At 39.0% G+C, this 12,218-nt stretch overlaps 1 protein-coding gene and 1 long non-coding RNA gene across 10 annotated transcripts in view; one reads left to right on the top strand and one right to left on the bottom strand.

Annotated features, from left to right (window-relative positions):
- The window catches only part of RASSF8 (Ras association domain family member 8), a 130,545-nt gene that overhangs the window by 82,330 nt on the left and 35,997 nt on the right, over positions 1-12,218 (bottom strand). For 2 of the 9 annotated variants that reach the window (XM_075004492.1, XM_075004473.1), the window contains one exon: positions 1,041-1,112. The exons of the other annotated variants lie outside the window; for them this stretch is intronic. The gene's annotated coding sequence lies outside the window, so the exon portion shown is untranslated. The remainder of the gene's footprint in view (positions 1-1,040; positions 1,113-12,218) is intronic. 9 annotated transcript variants of the gene reach the window in all.
- The window catches only part of LOC142018581 (uncharacterized), a 69,022-nt gene that overhangs the window by 41,153 nt on the left and 15,651 nt on the right, over positions 1-12,218 (top strand). The gene's annotated exons all lie outside the window — the stretch shown is intronic.

Raw genomic sequence — 12,218 nt, forward strand, 5'->3', positions numbered from 1 at the left:
ACAAACCCATTAAACCATATAGTATCAGCATGCTACATGTCTTTTCCTTAAGTTAGCAGCTGACTATGCAAACAGGGCAACCAATTAGATCACAGATACATTGTCAGTTCCTAACAAATGTTCAATTTTCTGAAAAGTCATAGAAGACAGCAAATGGGACAAAAACAACAAGGAAGTCATTTTGATTGCAAGGGTCATACAAATTACAATATAGTAAATAATGGGGTAGGTCATCCACCTGCTCAGAGCAGCATGGACGGAGATGGTTACACTTCTCAGTGGCACTACCTAGGCCTTCAAAGTAAGCTAACTGAATAGGCTGAAAATGGAGGACTATAAAAGCCCACTGCACTTGTTGTTGGGCATATCATTTAAATATTGGACATATCCATGAGTCTTTTTAGCAACCAAGAGCCAAGGTGAAATGTTTGGAATGCAAACAACAACTATTGTATCTAGTTGCTTACTAATATCTGCTAATACCTCAATTTGATTAGAGGTTTCATATTTTAAAATTTAAACCTGCTGATTTCCAATTCTTAAAGGCCTAGAGAATGCAATAAATTTTGACTACTCTCCAACACTGAAATTTACTACATTAAGTTCCTGTATAGTCAAGTTCTAAAATGCAGAACATCGATTTTACAAACCAAGGAAAGTAGGAATATGCCAATATTATCTGTGCCTGAGTAAGTCTTAAATAAAAGATACATTTTATCTTATGTATTTCATTTTTCTTTCGTGGGTGAAACCCCACCCTCCAACAGCACTAAAAATAACAAACGTATCATTTTACCTTGTTCTCAATGTAAATGTTCAGCAAAGTCTTTTAGAAAGTAGCTCAAACTCCCGTAACACTTTCAGGAATAAATATTTAAGTAATAATGACTTCTGGTTAAACATGTCCTGGTAGTTAATGGACTTCTGGAGAAGTTGAGACTTAGTTGGTGACCACCTGCCAGGAAAAGGTCAACCGGAAGCAATTGTTCCTATTATAAATTTTAACACAGAATTAGAAACGTATAGCAAAACTTGTTTACCTTTTTATGGTGCTACAAAACTTAGTGTGTTGCCATGGACACATGAATTCCGTTAACAGTGCTGATCTTCTCCTAGAATTTAAAAGCCAGCAGTAACCAATAGGAAAGGAGCACTTCACTCGCAGCATTCGCTTAGGTTTACAATTAAGCAGAAATACCCAATAGGGTGAGCTATTTTAATAATGGCAAATCTTGCTAGATGGCAGTAGGCCTGTTTCCCAAATTCAAACCTTCATGTACCCTTTTCAAGGCTTCAGCTTTTTCGGCATACCGTCTCTCCCAGTGCCACCCTGGTGCTTATCGCCTGATTTTTAGTATTTATTTTCTACTGCATACCCCTTGAAATCCTTTCATACACCACACCACTGGTGACACACAACCACATTTAGGAAACACTGCAGTAGGTCAATCACTTAGGTATTATTACATCAACATTCACAACTTGTATTGTCTCAAGTTACATATTAGGGCTTAATCATATGAGCTGTGAAACACTTCTGTCTACTACCAAAATAAAAAGGGAATTGGCTTTACTCAGTGTTATCCGTGGAGGTTTGGCTTAAATCTCCAGAAAAATAATTCCATCCAAACAGAAAGAAATCGTGAAAATAAAAAAGGACATTAGCTTAAGCACAAAGTTAAATTTGAATAAAAGTCAAAAATGGCAAAAAGTTTCAATGATAAGCCTCTGACAAGAGAGTTTTAAGAAAAATAAGTCAGTGTGCCAATTTTTTTTTAAAAAGGAATACCAGCTGAGACACGAGCTATCCCTTATGGCATAATCTAACAAATCGTTTCCCATCTCAGTCCTAAAAAGTGACTTGTATTTTAAGTTTTGCTACCCTGGGAATTTTAATGCCATTTAAACGGTTTAATGATTCAACAGCATTCCAGTGTTTTTGGCTCACAATTCAATGGTATGTTTTTCAAATCAATGAAAGTTGTGGAGGAGGTAGGGAATAAAGAATCATGCTTCCATAACCAGGTAACACTAATTTACCACAGCATAACATTGATTGCACAGGAACTGCATTACTGCCAAGAGACAGTTTGGCAGTGCCATCAGGAATTTTATTCCACAGTAAAGCAATGACACAAAGGGAAGCGTCTGAGATCTTACTAAATGTACATAAAGAAGTCATATCCTTCATTGATTCCTCTAGGAAAGCCCCAACAAAAATTAGGAGATCCTCTGTCTGGCTTTTTGGAACTGGTTAATTTTAAAAAGTTACCACATCTTTTACTGACACAGAATTGACTTTAAGATGTTGGATTGGACATACTGTTCCTACTGACAATTAAATTTCATATCCTTTGTAGACTACAATTATTCAAACTCCTCTTGAAATGTTATATGTCCCATTTCAGCAATCTCAGGAAGACTAAAATTATCGTTTTTCCTCACAGGTTCAAATGCAGGTTTCACTCATTTAATAAAAATATAAAACCTCAAGAAAACAGAAAGCAACAGCAGAGCCTTTCACACCTCTACTCTACTGATCCCAGGCTTCATTAGCAACTTCTTCATGAATTAGAACTAACATCCTTGGAACTCCCAAAAATAGCACTGTAAATGAAGTACTTTACACGAATAATCCATGGCAAGTGCCCACTCTCTACAGCGGTTAGTCATGCTTCTGTAGCTAGATGTTAAAAAGCCTAAGTACACATCAATGAGGTCAGCACACTGTAAAATGCACTTAAAAAAAATGGAGAAAACTACATTTCTTCAGTGTAAAAATATATACTCTCCCGATATGCAGGGCACATTATCAGAGCCTTCAAAACCACAATTCTGTGCGAGGGCCTACAGGGAGTCCAAAGCAATAGCTTGTAGGTCTAAATATTCAGTTTTTAAGAAGTTCTGTATTGAAGTTTAAAGAAAGTTTAAACCAACCTCCTGGCCCTATTGTCAAAGAAATGCTGGGGACGAATGTCTGAAGCACAGCCTGTATATCATTTTATGGTGTCAATTAGGAAGCACAGAGGTTACACACTCTCTCAGAGACCACGGAGAAGTCACCAGGGCAACATTCATTCTAGGCAAGAGACTGTGTGCATTGCTTAGGTGAAGCTGCAAATTGATAGTTTCCCCCCAGCTGCACAATGCTATTCTGTATCAAATTTAGCTTGCCTCTGTTGACCAACTGCAGATGCGATATCTCCAACAGTACCTCAGGAGACAAGGGGTATGGACAGAAGGCATAAGAAATGGGAAGAATAGCATCAGTGGGTATGACACTAGACTTGGCCTAGGGACACATGGGTTCAAGATGCTGGTTGTCAGCAGATTTCTGGTGTTGTGACCTGGGACAAGTTATTTAGTTTCTCTGTTGCTCAGTTTCTCCTTTGTATGGTAAGGAAAATAGTACTTTCCTACCTCACAGGCATGTTGTGAGAATACATACATTAAGAATTGTTAGGCATTCAGATACCACAGTCATTGGGGACATAGAGCAAGAGCTAAATTACATAGGCTATGTCTACACTTGCCCCCTTCTTCGAAGAGGGCGTGGTAATCAGGCTGCTGGGAGATTACTAATGAAGTTCTTCAATGAATATGCTGCACTTCATTAGGTAATTCTCCCCTGTGGCAACTTCAAAAGGACCCACACTACTTTGAAGGGCCTTTACTTCTCAAAAGTTCAGCCTGATTACCATGCCCCCTTTGAGGTATGGGGCAAGTATAGACATAGCCATAGTCTTTACATATGAAGATTTCTATTCAGAGAGGGGAACAAAAAGAAGTTCTCAGAATGGCAAATGCAAACAAAACATTATGCACACCCTTGACACTGGTTATTTCAAAGCAAATCTTGCCAAAAGACACTGAACAACAGAGTAGCTATCACAATTCCCAATAGCAAATGTCAAGCTCAAGGAAGAATGGGAGGGTGTAATCTTCCTCCCTACCAGTGTTGCAAAGTCAACAGGAAGAGGGAAATGACTGGAACAGGGAAGGGGGAGGGTAAGTAGAGCTACAGAACAATTCTGGAAAATTAAAAACCAAGCAGAACTTCAGGACCCCCTTGAGACCATGCAACACAGCACAATGTTGTACTTATCAGGACAGAATGTTTTTTGTCAAATGCATCATAAGAAAAACAATGTGTAGTATAGTTCTAGAATGGCAGTGTAACAGCCAGGTCAGCATAACCACTTACTAAAGCACGTAGTACACACTCTGAACCACTGGCAGTCATGCAGCTTGTATTCATGTCCTTCATTTTATGGTCCTCTGTACAATTCAAGGGTAAAATGTACTCTTCACTGCTCTCTGGGTTCCTCAAAGCTGCAGCATAACAAATAGCTGCCAGTCAGATTTTCGAATGCAGGCAGGCTGAAGAGGATTGCATCAGCCAATACTCTGCCCCAGGGCTGCCTGGGCCTGGGGACAGACGGTTCTCCTAAAATGCTGCACTAACTAAGACTGATTTTTCAAAGGTTTCAGGTGCCTCTGGAGTTTTAACTGAATACGAGTCTGTTGCGATTATTGCTGTACAGCTTTTGATTGGAGATATATGCATATACACACACATAAGACAAGCTAGTTTAGTGGTCAGTGTTCACATCAGACTCCCACTCAGTTCCTAACCTGGAAGCTAATCCAACTAGTGGCTTAACCAGGTCACATGCTACCTGAGACACGCTGCGCTTATGTTAAAAATTTAAAATAAGAAACTGGTTTTAACATATAAGCTTTTAATTCCTTCTCCACTCCCCAACCCATCACACATATTTTTCTGCATTTCTGAATTCTAACAAGAACCCAAAGCAAAATTATCTTGGACTTCTGGTAACCCAATGGTATGCCAGATGCCGCACATAAACAAGGAAAAAAAGCCTACCATCTAAACTCAGATATAAACACAAGTGAGGGTCCTGTACAAAGAGATGAGGACGAAGAATAAGACCAGAAGGATGACTGAAATAGCATGTGAATGGCTCAATTTTGCACATTCAATACAGTTTGCATAAGCAACTGACCCTGTGAACCTTCAGATGTTTACTCAACATTGGCACAGGTACAGAGCATGTCAAGTCATAGTATGCTTTTGCTTGCAACTGAATGAACACAGCTATGTTTCTAGTTACATTATCTCTTTTAGAAAGCATAGTCAGCTTGACCTCAAAATATTTTTGGCAACCACTCACATTTTCAAGATATTTGCTAAGGATTACATTTATTTATGAGACACTTCATAGCAGCACAACAGTTAAAATAAGATCATGGAGATAGATGGAAAACTCCTGGCTCCTAGACAAACTACAAGGCTCCTCCTCTCTGCAAGATATTTTTCAGATTGCATGTTATCATTTCACTGCATCTTAAAATTCACTGAACTGACAAAGCTATGACAATAAATCAGTGAAAGCACATATATCAATTGGGAAACCATTTGGAGGTGGTCAGCTGGCACTGGTATTTTGATTATATTCACTATCTTACTCCAATATGCAACAAGAATTTTTAATCATTATTGCTAACATTGTGTGATTCACTATTCCTCTGCTCAACTCCCATTTGTTACACAACACAAGACCTCAACAACTTAGACCTACTTGCCTATACTTGGTTTCTCCTTCTCTGTTCCTATGAATCTATCACGCAGACAACCCTTCCATAGATGCCCACAACTGATTCTTCAGAAGATAAGGTGAATTCATTAGGAGGAAGATTGTGACTGAAGTCACAGGCAGTAGTTCTTTTGTAGTGTTGATAGCCCCAAAAGTCAGCCACCTAACCTTAGTTTATCAGAGATCTTCACTATCTTCTCAAGGGCCAAGTCTGAACCGCGGATCTCATTAATCATCCCTGTCCAAGGCTTTTCTAGAACTGTGAAGTTAGGTAAGATTGCTACCTCAAAAATGCCCATCTTATATATATATTTTTATTGGATTGAAAGCAGCACATGAATTACATGGGGACATGACAGGACCACGCTTTATTCTGTGGTAATAAAACATATGGAATGATCCCGAAAAGTGATAGGGCCTCAACTCTTCTTAGGATATGATCCAAAAGTCCTCATTGACATCACTGGAAGTCTTTCCTTGATTTTAATGCATGTTAGCCTGGTTGCCTCTTTTGCACAAAATTACCTACTACCATATAGTGCAGTTCTCCAAAGAGGAGCTTCAGTCCATTCCAAGAGGAAATAACTCTATGGGTATAGGATACACAGCCTTGTCTACCCAGTTCTCTGTCACAAATCATATACAAACACCCTGTCATTCTTTCCTAACTGCACCCTCTGCATTCCTGGGGTTTCCTTCTTTCAAGGATCAGGCACATCACAATCTCTTGAGTCAACACAAGAAGGATGCTGGGGCATTTTCATGAAGAAATTTTCATTTCTCATCATAGATCATTTAATAATTCATTCAATTAATGATGTACTAATTTTTTGAACCCAACAGTTTTGAAAGTGTGCACTAGTTATAGATCTTTGTAAGCATGGGAAGATGTCAAATTTCAGTTCTAATCTGTTTATTAAAGTGAATAGAACAAAAATATATCAACAGAAGTGACAATTTTATTCAGTCCACGGAGGAATAAAAGCGCCTACCTATAGCATTTTATGGCATATTAGCTGCAAGACACAAATACAATAGGAAACTGAATCGCAGTGTTTGTGTGTTCTTTGCACAGGATAGCATAACAAATATAAACAAATGCCTTAATTTTTCCATCCTGTTCTCTCCTCCTGTAACTAATCACTACATGGAGGAATAGCCAATGTACTAGAGAATCTTGAATGAGCTCTAGCATCAGTTTTCTTATATTGAGGCATCTTTAGATTTTTAAAATTACCAGATTAAGTGCATGTTTCATTTTGTGAGTCAGTAGTCTCTGATATCAGAAACTGCTGGCCAGCTAGGACGACAATTATTCTGTTTGAGATGATCCTCGGTCTGCCAAATGAATGCTCTGCATAATAGACTGGCTTCTGTGCCTGTGAAAATAAGCATACTGTATGGAGAAGTGCCATACAAACAGAGTATACCATTTGATCCCTGAAGATCAAGTTTCTGCCCCCGCCCCCCCCCCCCACTCACAGTGCTTGTGCATACAATCAGTTATCTTTATCCCACCAGGACCCCCTCACGTAAATGTATTTCATTTGAGTAAGGACAAAAGAAACAGGGCCTAAGTGAATTCTGTCTGCAAAACTCTGAATAGCCAGTTCTTGTTGGTGGGGGCTTTGGGCTGAAATATAGTATTGGACCAGGTGCCCCTTTTATATTGCATTGTTTGCTACTTCCTGTGAATCTCTGGCTCAGAGAATTTGCACCACCCAAATGGGTGAAAATTGGGATGCTGATAAAAAGATTGCTACCAGCACCTCCCTTTTTCCAACATACTGAAGCACTGTTGTATTTTAGTAGAAAATTTTCTGGGTTGAAAAAGTTATTTTCATAATGCATATGTGGCCAAAGTAGGACTAACAGGAGAATTCCAGCATGGCTGGAAACTACATAATTGAAACAGCATCTTGTAATTTAATAATACTGGAAATTCTTATGAAACAAACTACAAACAGATTGATTGCCTCTAGATTAAAGTACAAACACTGATAAGAGTCTTCAAGCAATCGGCCTTATCTAAAAAGACTGTAAAGAAAAACTACCATAAAAATAGAAGACTAGACATTATATAAATTCAACTAATAGCTAAAAAATAGACTTGTAATTAGATATAAAAATACTATTTTTTAATCATTTCCATACAGCACCAGGGGCATATACAGCCTTTTAACTAGACACATGAAAACAACTTTTCACAGAAAAGCTTATAATCAAGATTAGATTCACAGTGAAAAAAACAACACAGAAAGGAAAAAGATTGAGGTAGGTAATTTTCATAAAGCACCAGTGTGCACGTATGTGGCGTGTACTGTATATAAAAAAAATATGAGGGTTGGCATCAGAACATGAATCATTGTCAAAAGGATGGAAATTCTGTATTCAATAATTTTTATTAATGACTTGTATAATGGAATGGAGAGTATGCTTCTAAAAACTGTGTACACTACCAACCTGGAAGGGGTTGCAAGAACTTTGGAGAACAGGATAATTCAAATCTAATTTGATAAATCAGAGAATTGGTCTGCAATTAATAAAAGACAAAATGCAATAAGAACCAGTGCACCATACCTCACTTAGGAAAGAAAAAAAAAGTTAACGTAAGAGAAAACTGGCCAAGCAGTAGTATTACTGCAGATGATATGAAGATTAACATGGATCACAAACTGAAAATGAATCGATGTGATGCAGTTATGAATAAGTAATATCTGGGGGTGTTTTAACAGGATTGTTGCATGTAACACCCAGGAGGTGACTGTCCTCTTCTGCTTGGCACTTGTGATGGCTCACCTGGAATACTGTGTCCAATTCTGGGCCCTACAATTTAGGAAAGATGTGGATAATGTCCAGAGAGGCCACAAAAATGGTAAAAGGTTTAGGAAAAACTTGACCTAAGAGGAAATATTTTAAAAGAGGGACATGCTTAACATTGTTTTCCTTGATTTAGCCAATGCTAAACACATTTTTGCACTAGTACTCTGAGTTGTAATGAAATTGGTTAACAAGCCCACCTGGGGATGATTTTAGTTCCAAGGGTCTAAACTTCGCTCAACAACATGTTAGATTGGGAAAAAAAAAAAAAAAAATCAAAAACTACTACTCATGATCCATTCTGGAGGCTATAATTCAGAAGAGGTTTCCAACACCATTCATCTTTGCAGGAGGAAATTTCTTTTCCAGACTGTTTGCTATCCAACGTTAGCCATACCATGAATTGTTTTTTCTTTGCTTAAGTACATTTCCCAATATTGCTATGATTCTGCATAGAAAACCCTAATGCACCTTTCAGAGTATAATGATTCACTGTACATTACTGCATAGCTGAATTACAGACATGCTATATCTACGCCTTCACACAAATTCCAAAAAGTTTGGTTCCGATTGAACCTCTCTCAGCTGGCACCCTCAGGACCTGACAGGCATCAAATGAGAGAATTTGCTCAACCATGGGAGATCAATATTGTCTAGCACATTACCAACACTTATGCTGCTTACTGGGCTCTTAGAGGACATTTAGGGGTAAATTAGAGCTAAACAACAGCACAGAACACTGAGAACCAGGACTGGTGGCTTTAAACAAGCTTTATGGGACCACAGGAAACTTGGCCACACCCAGGATAAGTGGTCACCTGGTTGACTAACATGCTGGATTACAGATGTTGCCAGACAAGAGTGGCCTGAACTAGAGAGGCTCAATCTGTATCAATGACAGTTGCACACAAGAAAAGAGACAGTGGACAATATTAGCAGGCTAGATTAAGACCAGTTTTGTGGTGCACTGGCAGAAGTATGGGGAATTCATTCTGAACCTTCAGTACACAAAGTCTCTCACTAATCAGAGCTACTAGTTCTTCAATTTAATCCAGCACAAAACTTATTCACAAAACAGCAAGTACAGGTTGAACCTCTCTAATCAGGAACTCTTTCACCCAGAAAACTCTGTAATCTGGTATGATTTTAGTTAACTGGTTGACCACTTATCATTGGCATGGCCAAGTTTCCTGTGGTCTCAAAGTTTGTTTCCAGCCACCAGTCCTGGCTCTGTTGTCTGTGCTGCTATGTAGATGCAATTCACTCCTAAACGTCTTCTAAAAACCTCAGTAAGCAGTGGAAGTGTTGGCAACGTGCTTGAAAATATTGACCTCCCTTTGTCCAGCAACTGTCACGTCCCAAGGGCGCTGGACAAGAGAGAGGTTCAACCTGTAATTAATTTTTCCTATCAACTAAAAAACTTAGAAACAAAGCAAACAGGTCTAAACCAGAATTCTGCCTCTCAGTATTTCACCTGTGTGTTAACACTTAAGTAGTTAAAGATGAAAAAACACATTCAATTTCAAGCCATATGCATAAACCAATATCATACTCATCTGGAGTTGTGGTTAGCACACACTTGCAAATGACATGACAAAACGCCACATGTGAAACAATCCTGCAATATTTCAAACAACGTAGAAAACATTGGGAAATGCTAGTGTTTTGTCATAGGGAGGTCTCTCTTCTGAGGAAGAGGAAGAGGAAGAGAAAAAAAGCAGTTGGAATGTTCACTGTCAGAGAAATCCTTCAGCCCTAGTATCCCAGGAAGTGCCTTAAACACGGGTTTCTATGACTACTAACACTGCAGAAAACATACATTCCTATCTCACCCAGTTGCCTTTCTTGGAAGGCATCAAGACCCTGCTCAAGGCTGTACAAATGGAAAGTCTTTGACAACACACATACACCTTATTATAACTGTTTTATTCTGTAGGCCCTCCCAATAAACCTCAAAATAGAATATAAAATAAAATCCATTAAACCTACATTGGCCACAAGTAGATATGCTGTCTGGAGATGCATAAAATATCCTTCTTGAAAATGAATTTGAGAATCATTGTGGGAAAAAAAAAAATCACTAAGCAACAGCCAGTGAGAGTTTATTCACCTAGCTCATCGGATAAACTGCTGACTACGGATGCACGTTGGTGAAATTAGTTTCAAAGACTATTTTGAAGTTTGATTATGGAGCCGTGACCAGTTCATCATCAAATTTGGTGTAGCTGTTTTGGGGGAAAACTGGGATGGATGAATTACTCTCCTTCCAACTAATGCAAAAGGCAGGAAGGAATCTGCACATAATCCAATACTGTATTTACATCAAAATGTGTACTGAATTAAGTCTTCTTCAACAAGTAGGGAATCACTCTTTTTTGACCCTCATTCTGCTGCCCTCAAACCAAGTTTAGGATTATTTCCCTAGAGGGTCAGCAGAATGGGAAAGGATATAGAAGAACGCAAAGTCACAAAACCATGTGCCTCGAAGGGAGAGGATGAACACCTACAACAATGGAGCTCATCATTTTAGAGTAGGGTGACCACCCATATTTGGTGGAATGGTCCAGTATTTGGGATGCCAAAAAGGCGTCCCTACTTACTTTTTTAAAGGGACTAAATGTCCTGTATTTGGTGCGCCCTCCACCCCCGACCTTGTCCGTCAGCAGCTGCACAGGTGAGAATTACATAAAATGAACAATTTGCCCCCAAAAGTAGGTCACAGAACCAACTAATTAGATAGTAAATTTAACAATGACACTTGGAACCTAATATATTTGTGCATTAATAGCGTTTATATCCATTGGTTATGCTGCACAATTTAAAATACAACAGACTTTCTATTCAATGCTGCTGCAATAATTTAAGGTGTTAGATGTGAACCTAGCAGATGAAATATTGTATCTCTGTACAGCTACTTTCAAACTCTCTGTAGAATCTGTATTTCAGGCAGTCAGAAGCAACTCAGAATCATAGTGCCAGTAAATTTATCCTAATTAGTTCCTTTCGAGTGGAGGTATTTAGATTTCACTGAAATGAAGGATCAATAATAAGGCTTGGAGATATTTTGGGCTGACGCTGTATAAGCATCTCCATACAGTTCTATCCCGGAACTCAATTCTAACATGCACTATACACACGACAAATAGAATCCTTGACTGGAGATGCTTATTGTGCTAAACTACAGGGTCCTTCTGTAATATGTGGTGGGGAAAAAACACACCAGCCACTAGAATAAGGAAAAAGTCATTTTCAGTTTTCTCGGGGGCGGGACGTGCGTGTGTGGGCGGCGGGGGGGGGGGGCGGGGGGGGGGGGCGAGAATGACGATTTTGCATTTTTCTGTTCACTTCTCATGACCTGTTGCATTCTCCCTGCATCACATAAGGCTGTCATGACAGCAGTCATAGACGTCAGGGCACCGACCCTTTAAAAGCATCTTGTCATGCAGGAAAGACATTTCATGCTTTGTATGAACTCTTTTCAGGAGCTTAGTGCTATTCAACAGAATTCATCTTCAAGGCAGGAAGAGTGCCCTAGAAAAGTGGAATGTTAAAAGGGCCAGACCTATGTATTGCCTATAGAAGTGGGACTTCCAGGATTGACTGAATTGGAAAAAGCAGCGGCACTGCATCAGATAGGCATGGTTAATAGTATGCAGATATTTTGGGTGTTCTTGCAGGTACTCAAAATGTACCAAGTATGCATGCAGTGGCTTACTTGCCTATTTAGAAGCTTATTTTCTACTACATTACAGACTTAACTCTTGGAATGAGAACAAAAAT

The sequence above is a fragment of the Carettochelys insculpta genome, chromosome 1, assembly GCF_033958435.1.
Source record: "Carettochelys insculpta isolate YL-2023 chromosome 1, ASM3395843v1, whole genome shotgun sequence".
Classification (NCBI taxonomy): domain Eukaryota; kingdom Metazoa; phylum Chordata; order Testudines; family Carettochelyidae; genus Carettochelys; species Carettochelys insculpta.